Below are 20239 nucleotides of genomic sequence, written 5' to 3'. Positions count from 1 at the left end.
AAGCCCATGGGAGGCATCTCTTTTGATTTACATTTCTTGTATTTTGTTCTTTATCTTCTTTTCTTCCATTACCCTACAATCAGTGAGCACCCAGTCAAATGTAGTTAATACTTATATCACTGCAATTTATATAGATAACTGTGGATCCTCAAACTATCTGTAGAAATTTTTTGAATTTTTAAATTATATAAATGATAGTGAAGTGAAAGTCCCTCAGTCGTGTCCTACTCTTTGTGACCCCATGGACTATCCAGTCCATGGAATTCTCCAGGCCTGAATACTGGAGTGGGTAGCCTTTCCCTTCTTCAGGGGATCTTCCCAACCCAGGGATTGAACCCATGTCTCCCACATTGCAGGCAGATTTTTTACCAGCTGAGCCACAAGGTAGCTATAATTCACATTTTCTCAACGTTATTAGTCTATGGAATTTTTTTCATGTGTATCCAAGTTTCTATTTGTAAATCTATTTCATTATTTCTGACTGTTGCAGAGATACTTGATATATATATTTACCATATTTTATTTATTCCCCACAAAGGACAATTAGGTGTCCCCATCTCTATGATACAGCAAGGAATATTGGGAGGAAAAATCGCAAACCTATGCATATATCTGAGATTTATATCCAATAGTGAAATGGTAGTGTCATGGGTCACAGGCATACTTCATTTTGTTGTGCATTTAACTTCACTGGATATCTATAAAAATTTATTTTTTCATCAGGAGTACTTAGGGGACTACATCTTCCAGATCTTTTCTAAACCTTGACTATTATTCTATTTTCTAATACAGGTCAGGTACATAGAGGTAAAGTGATATTACATTGCTGAATTTACAGATTATGTCAGTTCAGCTCAGTTCAGTTGCTCAGTCCTATCCGACTCTTTGCGACCCCACGATTTGCAACACACCAGGCCTCCCTGTCCATCACCAACTCCCGGAGTTCACTCAGACTCACGTCCATCACATCAGTGATGCCATCCAGCCATCTCATCCTCTGTCGTCCCTTTCTCCTCCTGCCCCCAATCCCTCCCAGCATCAGTCTTTCCAATGAGTCAACTCTTCGCATGAGGTGGCCAAAGTACTGGAGTTTCAGCTTTAGTATCATTCCTTCCAAAGAAAGCCCAGGGCTGATCTCCTTCAGAAAGGACTGGTTGGATCTCCTTGCAGTCCAAGGGACTCTCAAGAGTCTTCTCCAACACAACAGTTCAAAAGCATCAATTCTTTGGCGCTCAGCTTTCTTCACAGTCCAACTCTCACATTCATACATGGCCATTGGAAAAACCATAGCCTTGACTAGACGGACCTTTGTTGGCAATCCATCTATAAATATAGTGTAATGGTTAATTTTATGTGTCAACTTGCCTGGGCCAGGTCCCCAGGTATTCAGCCAAACATGACTTTGGAAGTTTCCGTAAGGGTATTTTTGGATGACAATAACATTTAAATATGCGGACCTTGAGTAACAAATTGCCCTACATTATATGGCCTGAGGTTCATCCAATTAGTTGAAGACCTGAATGGAATGAAAGACTGAACTCCCCCAAGCAAAAAAGAATTCTGCCAGTAGGCAGCCTTCAGACCCGAACTGCAGCAGTGGCGCTTCTTTGAGTCTCCTGCCGTGATGGGCTGTTCTGCAGATTAAATTTGCTAGCCTCCACAGTCATGTGAGTCACCCCCTTGAAATAAATATCTTCCCTGTCTTTCCATTTCAAGTTTTGCACATTTTCTTCCTTCTCTTAATTGATTGAATTAGTTTTGTTAGTAGTTCAACAAAGGATAGAAAGATTTCTTTTTACTTCAGCATGACTGCTGCTGCTGCTGCTGCTGCTGCTTCTAAGTCGCTGTCTAGGTTGGTCATAACTTTCCTTCCAGGGAGCAAACGTCTTTTAATTTCATGGTTTAATTTCATGGCTGCAATCACCGTCTGCAGTGATTTGGGAGCCCCCCAAAGTAAAGTCTGCTACTGTTTCCATTGTTTCCCCATCTATTTCCCATGAAGTGATGGGACCGGATGCCATGATCTTAGATTTTGAATGCCGAACTTTAAGCCAACTTTTTCACTCCCCTCTATCACTTTCATCAAGAGGCTCGTTAGCTCTTCTTCGCTTTCTGGCATAAGGGTGGTGTCATCTGCATATATGCTGCTGCTGCTGCTGCTAAGTCACTTCAGTCGTGTCCAACTCTGTGCGACCCCATAGATGGCAGCCCATCAGGCTCCCCCGTCCCTGGGATTCTCCAGGCAAGAATACTGGGGTGGGTTGCCATTTCCTTCTCCAATGCATGAAAGTGAAAAGTGAAAGTGAAGTCACTAGATATATGCTATTTCTATTTTGAATGTAAAGTCATATATTTCTGTTATATTATTGTTATCCTCAGAGTATGCATCACAGGTATTTCTACATCTCTGCATCTGGTCAGGAAGTTTATATGACTACCTCATTTCTAAATGTATTCTTGGAAGCTTATACAAAGAAAATACAGCTAAAAGAAAACTGCTAATTAAAACAAACAAACAAAGCAAGATGAATGTACCAAAATAATGTCATTTTGCTGACTGTTTCAGCAGAAAAATGAATGAAAATGGTATTAGCATCCAAGGCTAAATATAAAGTGAAGCACCAAAACTATTTAACTTAAAGCAGGAATCAAACACTCTTCATTTGGAGCATTGTGGAGAGGGTGCTGGAAGAGAATAGAGAATACTAAATATAATAATTGTCTTTACAATTAACAAGCTTACTTAGAAATTTGGCTCAGTCAGCTAGAGCTATATAAACTTAGAGAAATTATTTAACCTTATTGAAATAGATTACTCATCTATAAATATATACATTTCTCTTAGATTTAAATGATACATGTAAAGAGCTCAACACATGGCAGAAAACACATAATCAGTAATTGGTAAACACACACACACACACTATAAATTGGAGAGGGAACCTCCAATTTAAATAATTTTTAATTTGTTTAATAACCAATGATTTCAGGTCAAACTTTACACTCTGAAATGGTTAACATATGGAGAGACATAATTGTTCTAATAATTCAGAAACATTAAGAAAAGTGTGCAACTATCTTATTCTTGTAAATGTCAACTTTCATATTACAAAGACTCTTCTCCTCACAGGAGTTCAAAGAGTTTATACAAAGTTCTGGAAAAGATGGAGTAATGGTGTTTACTCTGGAGTCAATGGTCAAAAACCTCTCAGAAGAAAAGTTTAATATGGTTGCATCAGTCTTTGCCCAGATTCCACAGAAGGTCAGATAATTTTATTTTTTGAGGGGCAGCTATTTTAAAATTCATGAAGATCTCCTTAAATTGTGCTTAAAAAATGTAGGAAAATTTATTGGTACTATTAATATCAATTTAAGTGAACTGTAGAGAAAAAAATATTAAGGGTATTTGATTCTTTTCTTGCTTTAAGCCTGGCATCACTTACAGGAAAATACATTGCAAAATTTTCTTTAAATAATGAGGTAAAAATTATAATTCATTGCTATTGAAGAAACGGTCAGCTTTGTGCCTGGGTTTAAGGCTTCCATGTAATCTAGCCTTGTTTTTTGGTGTTTATTGTTTGTTGTGTTTTGTTTTGAATTTTTGGCATATACACAAGTTACAAATACCATGATGTCTCCATAAGGGAATAGATATTCAAAAATACAGCATTGATTCATAGGATACCTTGGATTCTATTTCCTTATAGTTAATGAATTTGGATCAGGCTATGGTTTAGCCTGAAACTGACAACTTGGATTCCTGGAGTACTTCTAAATAGTGACTCTTCATTTTAAACAGTTAAGATCTTTAATAATACAGTGTAAGATTTAAGTTCACTCTCTGATGTTTCCCCAAATTATAATTTTTTACTGATACCCTTCTAAATTATAACTGAATCATGTCATTTTTAAACTACCATGAATACCCCCCCACTACTTTTAGTTAAAATAGAGAATAAAATATAATTTTAAGTTATAAATACTTACAATAATTATTGTAACCATAACCAAATTACTCTCAAAAAATGTTTTGTGGGAACAGTACCCATTTAAATATTTAATCTAAATACCATCTTCATAAAAATACTGAATTTTCAATTGCATTAAAATACAATGCTTAAGGGTGAAATCAGGGCACACTAGGAAGCACCAAGACCTGTCTCTCTACCTAAACAAAATTGTTCTAGCAAAAACTGTCTGAAGTAACTGTATTGGAACTCTGGAATCTAACTGAGCACTTATAACTCACAGTGGAAAGACTGAGTAGAAACTATGGCTAATTTTAGTCAATTTCAGCCCTTAAGAATAGCAGCAGCTTTAAAGTCTTTATCACTCTGTACTATGACAACCCACATACCTGTATTTCTGATGGAATTTGGTGAAACCATGCTGGGCAATAAAGACCTTATCCTCAAAGTACTGTGGTTCTGCATTCTGATTGCCGATTACTGCCCATTATCATTGAGGTGTAGGTATAGAAGTTGACCACATTTGTTTCAACCACATGGACAGGGAGGCCTGGCATGCTGTGGTTCATGGGATCGCAAAGAGTCGGACATTATTGAGGGATGGAACTGAATTGAATTGATCGCTATAAGAAGCACAGGTTTAAAAGGATAGGTCTATTGTTTTTTCTTTTTCCTTTTTCCTCTGTTTGGGAGCCAGGCATTAATGAATCAGGCTATTAAAAAAAAAAAAAAAAACTCATAGTGAAATTTAGAAAGTTATGTGCATGTCCCAGGGAAAGAGAGTGGCTCATAAAAATATCCAAGAAGACCCAAAGCTTTACCCGCAGCCTGATTTCTGGCAAAGAGAAACACTTCAACAATAGCAATAACAAAAATCAAACTGTTAACAAAGCAGCAAGTATGATTTCCGAAGTTAGAACACTACAAAAATCATATGTACAGTGGTCCACAAATATGAACTATACAAAGGTAGATGAAAGTATGGTCAAGTCAAAGAAACTAAATAAACTTAGAGAAGCCATTCCTGAGGGAGCCTGGATTTTGGAATTACTAGAAAAAAAATCCTTTAAAACCACAGTCTTAAAGATGCACAAAGAACTAAAGGAAGACAATGGTAAAGAGAAGAAAATGATGTAGGAAGAAAATGAAATATGGATAATGAGAAAGGAATTATTTTTAAAAGAAACCAAAAAAGAATTCTGGATATAAAAATTGCAGTAACTGAAATGAAAAGCTCACCACAGGAGTTTAAAATCAGACATGAGCAGGCAAAAGCATCAACAAACTTAAAGAAAGTATTTGAAATTATCAACTTCAAGGAACAGAAAGAAAAATAAATGAAGAAAAATGAATAAAGCTTAAGAAACTTGTGAAACACCATCTTGTAAATGTGCATACACATTGTGCAGGTCCCAGAAGGGAGAAATGGGCAGAAAGAATATTTAAAGAAATAATAGCTTAACATATCCCTAATTTAATAAAACACATAAATCTACAAATCCAAGTATCTTAGTGAATTTCAAGTAGGATAAATTCAAAGAGACCTACACCAAGACACACTGTACTCATGAAAAACTAAAGATAATGAGTGGCTAACGAAAGAAATAAGGTAAGAAATTCATCATTTAAAAGATATCTTCAATAAAGTGATCAGCAAATTTCTCATCAGAAACCTTGGAGGCCAAAGGCAGTGGATTGATAAATTAAAAGTGATGAAAGACAAAATTGTTAACTGAGAATTTTATATCAGGCAAAATGCCCTTCAAAAATGAATAGAAAATAAGACATTTCCAGGTAAACACAAGTTGAAGGATATCATTAACACTAGACTTTCCTGTAAAAAAAAAGCAAAAGGTAATCCTTGTTGAAAGGAAATGCTTCTAAACAGTAAAACCATGTAAAGAAATAAAGATCTGCAATAAGGCAAAATTACAGTAAAGGAAATTATAAAAGCTATAAAAATTATAAAAATCAATTACTGCAATTTTTTGCTTGTAAATCCACTAAAAAATTTCTCAATGATTAAAATAAAAATAATAAAAATGAATTATTGATCTATGTAATTATTAACATAATGTATAAATATTAATTTGTGTCATCAATACAGAGAGAGTTGGATGGATCTGTAAAGGAGCACAATTTTTATGTGTTTGAAGCTAACAATCAATAGGTCAAAGAATAAGTCATACAAGTAATTTGAAAATATTTGTTTAAATGAATGAAACATGAGAGACCAAACAAGAGATGCAGAGAAAGCAGAGGTTACAGATAAATAATAATAGCTGTCCTGTGTGAGGTGGTATGTCTTTGTTCTTTGATTTGCATTTCCCTAATGAGTAATGGGGCTTCCCTTGTGGCTCAGCTGGTAAAGTGCCTACATTGAAAAAGAAGAATGATCTAAAATCAATTACCAAATCTTATACTTTAAAGAACTATGAAAAGAAGACAAACCAAACCAAAAGCTGGCAGAAGGAGAAAAATGATGAAGATTAGAGCAGAGATAAAATTAAAAAAAGAAAACAGAAAATCAATAAAACCAAAATTGAGTTCTTCGAAAAGGTTAGCAAAATTATCAAAGCTTTAACTAGATTAGTAAAAAGGAAAACAAAAAATTGTATGCAAATAATTTAAATCAGAAATGAACTTAATGGCTTACAGAGATAAAAATTATAAGAGGATATGATTGGAGGTACGGCCAAGATGGAACTGTAGAAAGACCCTCAGCTCAGCTTTTTCCCTTAGGCAAAACAAAATAGCTCCTATTTGCAGAGCAACTATTGATGAGGACAAATAGAATAACAGCAATAAAGATTTTCTACACCTAAATAAAAAAGAACCTCAGTGAGACAGATAGGAGGGATGGAGAAGTGGTACAATCAAGACTCATAATCCCAACTGAGTCAATTAGCAGAGATGGTCCCCTAGATGTGAAAAGTTTGAGACCAGTATTGGGTTGCCCAGCCCAGGGATCCTGCACTGGGAAGTCAAGTTCCAGAGCACTGGATTTGAAGGCCAGTGACTTTCAGAAGAATCAGGACTCATGGTAGTCAACACACAAACACAGAAAGTCCCATGCAGCCTGAAATGGGGCTCCCCTAGAGCATATGGCTTTCATTATTAGAGCAATTCAAAGCAATTTACATATTCAATGCATTTTACAGGTTTAATGCAATACCTATCAAAACTCTAACAGCCTTTTTGTAGAAATGAAAAATCCAGTCCTCAACTCCATATGTGACAGCAAGAATTACAAAGAGACAAAAAAATTTGAAAAACAACAAAACAAAAGGACTTATATTTTCAAATACTGTAATTAGAAATATGCTATAAAACCTATAGGAAATTAACACTGTGGTGCTGGAGGAAAGGCAGACATACTACCCAATGGAATAAAGAAAAAGTAGAAATTTATCCTCACATATATGGTCAGTTGATTTTCAACAAGGATGCAATACCATTCACTAAGAGAAAGAACAGTCTCTTCTCAACAAATAGTGCTGGAAAAGTCTTGATATCTGTGTGCAAACTACTAAAGATAGATCCTTTTCTTACAGCATATACAAACATTAACTCAAAATGGATCAGAGACCTAAACTTTAGAAGTAAAACTATAACACTTGTATAAGAAAATTTTGTTCATAGGTATGACACCAAAAGCACATCAATAAAAGTTAAAAATAAATTGGACTACATCAAATGCAGAACTTCTTTACATCAAAAGATAGTACCAAGAAAATAAAATACAATGTACAGATTGGGAGAAAATCTTTGCAAATAGTACCACTGATAAGAAATTAAGATACATGATACATAAGAATATCTATAACTCAACAACAGCAACAAAAACACAATTGAAAAATGGGAGAGTAATTAAAACATATCTTTCCAAAGAAGATTATCGAATGGTCAAAAATTACATGAAAGGATGCTCAGCATCATTAATCATTACCAGCGGGATTCTTTACCAGCTGAACCACAAGGGAAGCCCTATTAATCATTAGAGAAATACAAATTAAAGAACAAAGACATATCACCTCACACAGAACAGCTGTTAAAGAAAGAAAGAAAGAAAGAAAGAAAAGACAAATGTTGATGGAGAAAGAAGACCTCTTCCATTGCTGATAGGAGAGAAAAGTTATGCATCTCCTCTGAAAAACTTTTTTGTGGTTCCTCTGAAGGTTATGACCAGTGTGTTCTCTTGGCAAAACTCTGTTAGCCTTTGCCCTGTTTCATTCCGTTCTCCAAGGCCAAATTTGTCTGTTACTCCAGGTATTTCTTGACTTCCTACTTTTGCATTCCAGTCCCCTAAAATGAAAAGGGCATCTTTTTGGGGTGTTAGTTCTAGAAGGTCTTGTAGGTCTTCATAGAACCATTCAACTTCAGCTTCTTCAGCATTATTGGTTGGGACATAGGCTTGGATTTCTATGATATTGAATGGTTTGCCTTGGAAACAAAAAGAGATAATTCTGTCATTTTTGAGATTGCATCCAAGGACTGGATTTGAGATTCTTTTGTTGACTATGAGGTCTACTTCAATTCTTCTAAGGGATTCTTGCCCACAGTAGTAGATATAATGGTCATCTGAGTTAAATTCACCTATTCAAGTCCATTTTAGTTTGCTGATTCCTAAAATGTTGATGTTCACTCTTGCCACCTCCTATTTGTCCACATCCAATTTGCCTTGATTCATGGACCTAACATTTCATGTTCCTAGGCTCTATTGCTATTTACAGCAGCAGACTTTGCTTCTATCACCAGTCACATCCACAACTGGGTATTGTTTTTACTTTGGTTTCATCTCTTTGTTCTTTCTGGAGTTAGTTCTCCACTATCTTCAGTAGCATATGGGGCACCTACTGACCTGGGGAGTTCATCTTTCAGTGTCCTATCTTTTTGCCTTTTCATACTGTTCATGGGGTTCTCAAGACAAGAATACTGATGTCATTTGCCATTCCCTTCTCCAGTGGACCACGTTTTGTCAGAACTCTCCACCATGACCTGTCCATCTTGGGTGGCCCTACATGGCATGGCTCATAGTTTCATTGAGTTAGACAAGGCTGTGGATCATGTGATCAGATTGGTTAGTTTCCTGTGATTGTGGTTTTCAGTCTATCTGCCCTCTGATGGAGAGGGATAAGAGGCTTATGGAAGCTTGATGATGGGAGAGACTGACTAAGGGGGAAGGAGAGTCTTGTTCTGATGGGAGGGGCCATACTCAGTAAATCTTTAATCCAATTTTCTGTTGAAAGGTGGGGCTGTATTTTCCCATTATCTGACCTAAGGCCAAACTATGGTGGAGATAATGAAGATAATGGTGACTGCCTTCAAAAGGTCCCATGCAAGCACTGTTACACTCAGTTCCCCCAACCCTGGACTATAAAGAAAGCTGAGCACTGAAAAATTGATGCTTTTGAACTGTGCTGCTGGAGAAGACTCTTGAGAATCCCTTGGACTGCAAGGAGATCCAACCAGTCCATCCTAAAGGAAATCAGCCCTGAATTTTCATTGGAAGGACTGATGCTGAAGCTGAAACTCCAGTTCTTAGGCCACCTGATGTGAAGAGCTGACTCGTTCAAAAAGACCCTGATGCTGAGAAAGATTAAAGGTGGAAGGAGAAGTGGACGATAGAGGATGAGATGGTTGGATGGCATCACCGCCTCAATGGACATGAGTTTGAGTAATCTCCGAGAGTTGGTGATGGACAGGGAGGTCTGGTGTGCTGCAGTCCATTGGGTCACAAAGAGTTGGACACGACTGAGCAGTAGAACTGAACTGAACTGAAAGTTAAAGATGGAGCAATCATATAGCCCAGGAATTCTAATCCTAGTTATGTAGACAAAGGGATTGAAATCAGGGACTAAAACAAATACTTCCACACCAATGGTCACAGCAACATTATACACAATAGCAAAATGAATGGATAAAAAAATGTGATATACACACAAAATGCAATATTATTCAGGCTTAAAAAGAAAGAAAATTCTGGCATGTTACAACATGTATGAACCATGGAAACATAAAGCTAAGTGACATAATGCCTAGAGAGAAATAGACAAATACAGTATGATTCCACTTAAATGTCTAGAGTAGTCAAATTCATAAAGACAGAAGTGGAATATACATTACTGGGGCTAGAGAATGGAGGGAATAGGGAGTTTCTGCTTAAAAATACAGTTTATGTATGGAAAACACTTGGGGTATAGAGAGCAATGATTTTTTCACAATACTGTGGATGTAGTTATGCCACCAAATTTTATACTTGCAATACTTCAAAGTGATAAATATCATTATATATATTTTACTATAATAAAAGAGGCAATTCTTTATTCTATGTTACTGCCAAGTATGCTTATAACAAAGTCAAAGAAACACCAATTTCTTAGTATCTCTTCCCTTTGCCTCTGAAAACTTTGTTTCAAAAATCTCCTTTGCCAGAATGGCCTAGTAACACCAATATGAAATTGTTTCTGGTGCAGACTATTTTTTTCTCTTCATCTCCTAAATGAGAATCATCCTGAAGATGATAGCCTATTGACTGGGATTATTGCAAGCATTTGAAAATATGGTTGCAGTGTCAATGGTTTAAAACATTAATTACTTAATCACTCACAAACTCAGTTTTCCCCTGTATTTCCAGGAGGTACTGAGCCAGATTAATTGCAAGTCAATTGCCTCCTTCTGACAAGATGTGATTTTAAAATCTTCAAATATATAAAGGCATTTATCTGAGCTTCCCTGGTGATTCAAATGGTAAAAAATCTGCCTGCAATGTGGGAGACCTGGATTTGATCCCTAGGTTAGGAAGATCCCTTGTAGAAGGGAATGACTACTCACTCCAGTATTCTTGCCTGGAGAATCCGATGGACAGAAAAGAGCCTGGCAGGCTGCAGTCCAGGGGTTCACAAAGAGTTGGACAGGACTGAGTGACTTTTTTTTTTTTTTTTAATCTTAATAGGTTCTATGGAGATACACAGGAAAGAAACCAGAAACATTAGGAGCCAGTACCTGGCTGTATGAATGGATTCAATAGAATGATCTTGGTAAGACCAGAGAAGCAAAATTAAGTGGAACTGAATAAGGGATAACCTGAAGGATTACTCAGTAACAAATAAATTCAACAAATTTGTATTCAAAGTAAGTTCAAAACAAACAAACAAACAAAAAAAAAACCTTGATTTACTCTTTACATTTCTTCTGGAGCTTGTTAAAGAGAAAATTATTCATGACACTTGATAAGATTATAAGGCACACTTTATTCAAGACCATCATGATAAATATAGTTACTACTGCAATGGACTTTTACAGTAATACAGAGAGATTGGGCTAAACTGTGAATGCAAAGAGGAAATGTGGGAAATCTATAACCGAACTGCTGAGTGCAGGGTGGGGGCTGGGGGAGGAGATAGTAAATGGAAAGTTACTAAGAGGAAGCATCAGGGGCATGGAAGAACCCTGACAAACTGACTTAATTGGATTCTTGCTAAAGGTAGGCTAGGTTCATCAGACATCATATGAGGGATGATGAAGTAGGAGGCAACAGCTACATAGTGTGATCAAATATCAAGGTTGGAAGAGTCTAGCTAAACTTACTTAATATGGTGCTTGGTAAAATTGGGCAATGCAGAAATAAAGAAACCCTCTAATCAGCTCCTAGTTGAGAAAGATTTTAGAGGAGCTTAACTAGACTTTGGTCAAGGATAGAATCTTTGTGAAAATATAACATAAATATGGAATCTATAATTTTCCTTTTTATGACACAATCTCTCCTTCAGAATCAGAGTCAGGGAAAGTACCTTTAGATCAGGCTCTTATTAACTTTTGCATAAAATATTTCAGCACCCTCCTGACTCTCTGCATGTATTTTTTCCACCTCTCTTCTCTTCCCCTAACTACAATTATTTGAAAAAAAATCTGATAAACCATTTCACCAGCTATAATATAAGTGGCTCCATACTACTTAAAATAAAGGGCAGAGTTCCATTTTTTTAAACAGAAATCTCACAGTCTTTCCTGGGTCTATTTTTCTAGCCTGTAATGCCAGCATTCTCACATTGAAACCCTGAACATATCACCTCCCTTCCCCATCCACAGTTTTTTCTTTTTTTTTCTTATATCCCTCAGTCTTGTTTATTGAAGTCATTTCACCCCAACAACTTGTCCAATGTAAGTACTCTACATCATTTAACTCTGCACAAACCTTTCAGAGCTTTTTGGAATGACTTAATTGCTGGAATAACTAATTGCTGCTTTCTTAGAGCCTATAGAAATTTATATATGACCTCGTGGCACAGAATTATACAGATGTTACCTAATTGAAATAATGATTTATAAACGTGTCACAATTTTCTGTTTGTGAAACTCTTACAACTTAGAATAATGCATTTTTTTTTTTTTTAGGTCATCCCCAAACCAGAGCTTTTATTACTTACTGTGAAATTAATGGTATCTATGAAGCTATTCACCACGGGGTCCCTATGGTGGGAATTCCCGTGTTTGGTGATCAACATGATAATATTGCTTGTGTAAAAGTCAAAGGGGCAGTTGTTGAATTAGACTTGCACAGAATGATGAGTTCTGATCTGCTTAATGCTTTGAAAGCAGTTAACAACCCTTTGTGAGTATAGAATATATACTTTTCTGAGAAGCATCAGTATTTTAAAATGAGTAAGTTGTTTCATTCAACTAAATCGATTACTTTTTTCCAGGATGTGGCTAACATAAAATATGATTATCTTATACATCTCAGATTCTGTAAATGCATTAGATTCACCTGGGCAATAGATTACTGGGCAATAAATTCCAACAGAAAAACAAATACTAAATATATTTAAAGAAACTAAGCTATTACTAAATATTCTTATTTCAATTAATAGTATTTATTGTTTGTTTCTTTAACATTGCAGATATTATCACTATAAAGAATTTAGGTGATATGACAGAAACAGAGAAATAAAAATGAAAATTCACTTAACTCTCCTCATGTAGCTATAACCAACTACCAGAAGAAATAATACCTCTATTATTTCCTTGTGCTAATTTATAAATAGGAAAATAAAAATAATTTTATAAAAATGTGATGGTGCTACTTTTTAATTTAAAGTATTTCAAGAGAAAGTCAATGAAGTAAAATTGAGAGATCCAAAAGGAGGCATAGATAAACCAGCCTCCCTGTCCCCTGGTAAAGATAAACAATTAGACACTGTTTGTAAACAAAAATATCTCTGTGAGAGCTCTAAAGTCTATGTAAGAAATTTGAGCAACATGGTGAAACAAGCAAACAAACAGAAAGACCTGAGAATAATCACAGGGGAACAATGAATACAGCTTTATTATGCCTGCATGATCCTCTCCAAGGCCATGATTGTTCACCTCCAAAAGATAACTTCCCAGCTAGAAAGAGTTCCTTATGGGAAAGGAGGAGTAAGTTGAGTGACTAGCTTCTAAAGCCATTTGGGATACAGAAATAGAAAACAAACAAACAAACAAACAAACTTAAATTGTTACACACCCACAAAAGATCTCAAATAGCCAAAGAAGTCCTGAGGAAGAAGAATGAAGCTGAAGGCATCTCACTTCCTATTTCAAATTATTCTACAAAGCTATAGTGATTCCAAAAGTATGGTACTAGCATAAAAACAGACACATCTACCAATGGAGAGGAACGAGAGCACAGAAATAAACCCTCACATCAATTTAGTTCAGTTCAGTCGCTCAGTCGTGTCCGACTCTTTGCAACCCCATGAATCGTAGCACGCCAGGCCTCCCTGTCCATCACCAACTCCCGGAGTTCACTCAGACTCACGTCCATCGAGTCAGTGATGCCATCCAGCCATCTCATTCTCTGTCGTCCCCTTCTCCTCCTGCCCCCAATCCTTCCCAGCATCAGAGTCTTTTCCAATCAATCAACTCTTCGCATGAGGTGGCCAAAGTACTGGAGTTTCAGCTGTAGCATAATTCCTTCCAAAAAAATCCCAGGGCAGATCTCCTTCAGAATGGACTGGTTGGATCTCCTTGCAGTCCAAGGGACTCTCAAGAGTCTTCTCCAACACCACAGTTCAAAAGCATCAATTCTTTGGTGCTCAGCCTTCTTCACAGTCCAACTCTCACATCCATACATGACCACAGGAAAAACCATAGCCTTGACTAGATGGACCCTTGTTGGCAAAGTAATGTCTCTGCTTTCTAATATGCTGTCTATGTTGGTCATAACTTTTCTTCCAAGGAACAAGCATCTTTCAATTTCATGGCTGCAGTCACCATCTGCAGTGATTTTGGAGCCCCCCAAAATAACACCTGTCACTGTTTCCATTGTTTCCCCATCTATTTGCCATCAAATGATGGGACTGGATGCCATGATCTTAGTTTTCTGAATGTTGAGCTTTAAGCCAACTTTTTTCTCTCCTCTTTCACTTTCATCAAGAGGCTTTTTAGTTCTTCTTCACTTTCTGCCATAAGGGCGGTGTCATCTGTGCATCTGAGGTTATTGATATTTCTCCCAGAAATCTTGATTCCAGCTTGTGCTTCATCCAGTACAGCATTTCTCATGATGTATATAAGTTAAATAAGCAGGGTGACAATATACAGCCTTGACATACTCCTTTCCCAATTTGGAACTGGTCTGTTGTTCCATGTCTAGTTTTAACTGTTGCTCCCTGACCTGCATGCAGATTTCTCAGTAGGCAAGTCAGGTGGGCTGGTATCCCCATTTCTTGAAGAATTTTCCACAGTTTGTGGTGATCCACACAGTCAAAGGCTTTGGCATAGTCAATAAAGCAGAAGTGAATGTTTTTCTGGAACTCTCTTGCTTTTCTGATGATCCAATGGATGTTTACAATTTGATCTCTGGTTCCTCTGACTTTTCTAAATCCAGTTTGAACATCTGGAAGTTCACAGTTCACATACTGTTGAAACCTAGTTTGGAGAATTTCAAGCATTACTTTGCTAGCGTGTGAGATGAGTGCAATTTTGTGGTAGTTTGAGCATTCTTTGGCATTGCCTTTTTTGGGATTGGAACGAAAACTGATCTTCTCCAGTCCTATAGCCATGGCAGATTTTTTCAAATTTGCTGGCATATTGAGTGCAGTACTTTCACAGCATCATCTTTCAGGATTTGAAATAGTTCAACTGGAATTCCATCACCTCCACTAGCTTTGTTTGTAGTGATGCTTTCTAAGGCCCACTTGACTTCACATTCCAGGATGCCTGGCTCTAGATGAGTGATCACATCATCATGGTTATCTAGGTCCTGAAGATCTTTTTTGATTAGTCTTTGGTGTATTCTTGCCACCTCTTCTTAATATCTTGTTTCTGTTAGGTCCATACCATTTCTGTCCTTCATTGTGCCCATCTTTGCATGAAAATTTCTCTTAGTATCTCTAATTTTCTTGAAGAGATCTCCAGTCTTCCCCATTCTATTGTTTTCCTCTATTTCCTTGCATTGATCCCTGAGGAAGGCTTTCTTATCTCTCCTTGCTATTCTTTGGAATTCGGCATTCAAATGGGTATATTTTTTTGTCCTTTCCTTTTGTCCTTTGCCTTTTGCTTCTCTTCTTTTCATAGCTATTTGTAAGGACTCCTCAGACAACCAATTTGCCTTTTTGCCTCCCCGCCACCCCATGGGGATGGTCTTGATCACTGCCTCCTGTACAGTGTCACAAGCCTGCATCCATAGTTCTTCAGGTACTCTGTCTATCAGATCTAATCCCTTGAATCTATTTGTTACTTCCACTGTATAATCGCAAGGGATTTGGTTTAGATCATACCTAAATGGTCTAGTGGTTTTCACTACTTTCTTCAATTTAAGTCTGAATTTGGCAATAAGGAGTTCATGATCTGAGCCACAGTCAGCTCCCAATCTTGTTTTTGATGATGTTTTGAGCTTCTCCATCTTTGGCTGCAAAGGATATGATCAATCTGTTTTCAGTATTGACAATCTGGTGATGTCCATATGTAGAGTCTTCTCTTGTGTTGTTGCATCAGGAAATGCAGATCAAGTTTCTAATAAGGCATGGACTCACACCTGTTAGAATGGCTGGCATCAAAAGACAAAATAGAACAAGTGTTGATAAGAATGTGAGGAAAGGGGAACTCTAGTTCATTCTTGATTGGAACACAGTAGACTATGGAAAACAGTATGGATTCTCCTCAAAAATTAAAAATAGAACTTCTGCTTAAAAACAGAACTACTATACTATCCAGGAAGCCTACTTCTGCCTATATGTCTAAGCCAGCCAGCCAGGATGCATGCTTATTCATGTCTGACTCTTTACAATCCCATGGACTGTAGCCCACCAGGCTTCTCATCCATGGAATTTTCCATGCTAGAATACTGGAATGGGTTGCCATTTCCTACTCCAGAGGCTCTTACCGACCCAGAGATTGAACCCACATCTCTTGCATCTCCTGCACTGGAAGATGGATTCTTTACCCCTGCACCACCTGGGAAGCCTATTTTTATCTAAAGGAAACAAAAAAGATATGAAAGGGATATTCACACTCCTGTGTTCATGAACATTGTTCACAATAGCCAGGATATGAAAACAACCTAAATATCTGTCAGTGAATAAAAGGATAAAGGATATGTGGTTTATGTACATAAAAGGATATTATTAGCAACAAAAAAAATAGGAAGTCTCACCATTTGTGAACACATGGCATCATGCTAAATGAAATAAATCAAAGAAGAAAAAATATTGTAAGATATCACTATATTTGTGTATAAAAGTCTAACACACAGAAACACTAGTGTGGTGGTTACTAGAAACTAGGAGTTGGACAGGTGAAGAGATATTAGATGAAATTACAAATTTTCAATAAATTGAAACTTGCTTCAATGAATAACTTGTGGGGCACTTTGTACAACAAGAAGTTTAGCTGTGATCATAAGTGAGTAAATAAATTAGGAATTTAACTATGAATAATTATATTTATTATGTTATTCTTTTTCAAAAAATCAAATAAATAAATTCTGTGGGGAAAACATTAAAATTAAAAGAATTTACAGGCTTTGGAAGAATATTTTTTGAATATCAGATAAATTATTACTCAAAATTTAGTATAAATCTATGAACAAATTTTGACAATAGGGATTAGAATAATTATCTTGCAAATGCTTCCAAAGTTTGGTCAGTATAGAATGACTTTTTACTTGAGGTCAATTCTCAACTTCCAGTTTGTATTTCTTAAACACCACATATTAATTTCTGCAAGCTATATTATCAATACAACATTATCAATGTTTACAACATGCACATCTTGTCCATGACCACATATTTAATATTGATTAGCATTAGTTTAGTATTTATATGGTTATAATGATGAAATTTATGTTTTTTTATTAATTTGTATCTTTCTATTCTTGAAAAATTCTGTTTTTATTACTTTTTAATCTGACAAATATTTTGCTTCTTTGTCTTGGAACTTTTGTTGCTGTTGTTTCCTTGTTTTCCTGAGATATATCAAAGTTACTTATTCCTTAAATTCTTGTGAATTAAGAAAGGTTTGTCTGTATGTATATTTTTTTAAATCAAAGGGCAACAGTTCAGTTCAGTTGCTCAGTTGTGTCTGAGTCTTTGAGACCCCATGGGCTGCAGCATGCCAGGCTTCCCTATCCATCACCAACTCCTGGAGGTTGCTCAAATTCATGTCCATCAAGTTGGTGATGCCATCCCACCATCTCATCCTCTGTTGTCACCTTCTTCACCTGCCTTCAATCTTTCCCAGCATCAGGGTCTTTTCCAGTGGGTCTGTTCTTCACATCAGGTGGCCAAAGTATTAAAGTTTCAGCTTCAGCATCAGTCCTTCCAATGAATATTCAGGACTGATTTCCTTTAGGATGGACTGGTTTGAACTCCTTGAAGTTCAAGGGACTCTCAAGAGTATTCTTCAACACCACAGTTCAAAAACACAGTTCAAAGGGCAACAGGACTCTGTATAATTTTTCTTTTGGTTCAAAAGTCTCATTCTCAGAACTTTCTACATGCTGTTCCACTATATTTTATACTTTAATGTTCTATAATCTCCATCAATAGTGACTGCACTTCAGTGTGGGAGAATAGCTTCCCTTCTTCATCTCCTGCACAGATCCAAGGAAATAGTTTGTCTAAGTCAGCCATTAAAAAACCTGAACCCAAACTTCTGGTCTTCTGTTTCTTGACAAAAGTTAAACCGGTTAGTGTTCTCACCATTGTTCCATCTCATCATTGCACTTGTAGCTCTTGCTTGCTTGAAGCCAAGATTCCAGCATCTACCTCACTCTCAGGCCCTACTTCTTGCCCATAGGGTGTTTTTTAGTATCTGGCATTCAGGGCTACAAAGATCACAGACTGAAACCATTTCCTGATACTGTTAAAGATTTGCTTCTTCTTAACACTAACACTCCAGATGGAACCTAGAGAAGGATGGAGTGGCAGGGGGAAAGATTTCTTTCTCATAGACCTGCCCTTGATGTGGCTTCCTGCTACTCTCATGTTCCCAATGCCACCGTCAGCGAACAAGATCAAAGTTCTGTATTTTCAAACTACATATTCTACATTCCTGTTTCTGAACTATCAAGATACTATTTCTGTTTAAAAATTATTATTTTCTCCCTTACCTCCAATCATTAGTAAGACTATGAAACATCCAACAAATTCTAGTTGATAGACCATGACATCTAAAATGCCTCACGAGGAAAGAAACTCTCAAATGCATTCTGCATTCTGGGCTTCCCAGGTGGCACAGTGGGTAAAAGAATCTGACTGCCAATGCAAAAGATGCAGGAGGCAGGGGTTTGAACTCTGGGTCCAGAAGATTCACTGGAGAAGGAAATGGAAACCCACTCCAGTATTCTTGCCTGGCAAACCATGGACAGAAGAATCTGGTGGGTTACAGTCCATGGGGTTGCAAAGAGTCAGACATGCCTGAGCACACAATCCTTGATGATTTTTTATGACATAATGTATTAAGAACTATGTAATGTACTTTTAATAATATACAACAATTTTAGATATGTCTACCTAAATATATAATATATTTAGATATATCTAAATATATATTTGGATATATTGTGTTCTTAAGAAATTTTTCAAGTGATTTTTCAAATCACTTGAAATTTTGAAAATTTTTCATTCCTTAGCTATAAAGAAAACGCTATGATGTTATCAAGAATTCACCACGATTAGCCTATGAAGCCCTTGGAATGAGCAATCTTCTGGATTAAGTTTATCAAGCATCACAAAGGAGCCAAACACCTTCAGCCAGCGTTCCATGACCCCACCTGGCACCAGCACCATTGTTTGGATGCGATTGTCTTCCTGTTAGCATGTGTGGCAACTATTATATTTCTGGTCACTAAATGTTGCCTGTTTTGTTGCTGGAAGTTTGGTAAAACTGCAAAGTAGAAAGAGAGTAGTCTTTTTTTTTTTTTAACAATTGAGTGGGAAACCCTGATAGGGTTCATCTGAATTAATTCAGCCACTGTTTTGAATCTATCCCTTTCTTTCTCTCCTGGGTTCTTATTCATTCCTTAACTTATCACGTCAAAGATCAAAGGCTTCACTCAAATATGTGACACATGATTTACAATTAAGATTTCAAATAATGAATTTACAAAGAGAGGATAAACAAATGCATGGAAGTTGTAATCATTAAAGACACTGTTTTACTTCATTCATTTACTTCATTTACTTTCATTCATTGTTTTCAGTTCAATGATTTGAGAGGCCTTTTGAGGCTTTGGGAACATAGTGATTAACTCTATTTTCAGTACTAATCATATTGCATATTTCCTAAATATCTCACATGATTTTGGGTCCAGTAGGTAATCATTATTTCTTATTCTCTAAAGGAACTACATAAGGAGTTGTGCAGAGCACTCTAGTCAGAGCTTCCCTTTGAATCAAGAATATTAGGATACTGTTAGGGTTTCTGGGTTTGTTTAGTGGCTCAGTCATGTCTAACTCTTTGTGACCACATGGACTATAGCCTGCCAAGTTCATGGAATTCTCCAGGCAAGATTACTGGAGTGGGTTGCCATTCCCTACTCAAGGGTCATCTCTACCCAGGGATCAAACCTGGGTCTCCTGCGTTGCAGGCAGATTCTTTACCATCTGAGCCACAGATGCCATAAAGCGTATTTTTCACTATCAATTTCTTTTAATATGACACATCAAACTTTGTCCCTCTTGTAATACAAAACACTAATTTTTGTCTTTGATTTAAAATTTGCCTTTCATTTAGATACTAATGGAGAAGCTCTATACAGTCAGCAAAAACAAGACCAGAAGCTGACT

General features: G+C 36.6%; 1 pseudogene; it reads left to right on the top strand.

Annotated features, from left to right (window-relative positions):
* The window catches only part of LOC129657104 (UDP-glucuronosyltransferase 2C1-like), a 38954-nt pseudogene extending 19543 nt beyond the window's left edge, over nucleotides 1–19411 (top strand).
* The last annotated feature ends 828 nt before the right edge of the window (nucleotides 19412–20239 follow it).

Source organism: Bubalus kerabau, chromosome 7, assembly GCF_029407905.1.
Source record: "Bubalus kerabau isolate K-KA32 ecotype Philippines breed swamp buffalo chromosome 7, PCC_UOA_SB_1v2, whole genome shotgun sequence".
Classification (NCBI taxonomy): domain Eukaryota; kingdom Metazoa; phylum Chordata; class Mammalia; order Artiodactyla; family Bovidae; genus Bubalus; species Bubalus kerabau.
The sequence above is the reverse complement of the archived record's forward strand: the minus strand, read 5'-3'. Positions and strand labels throughout refer to the sequence as shown.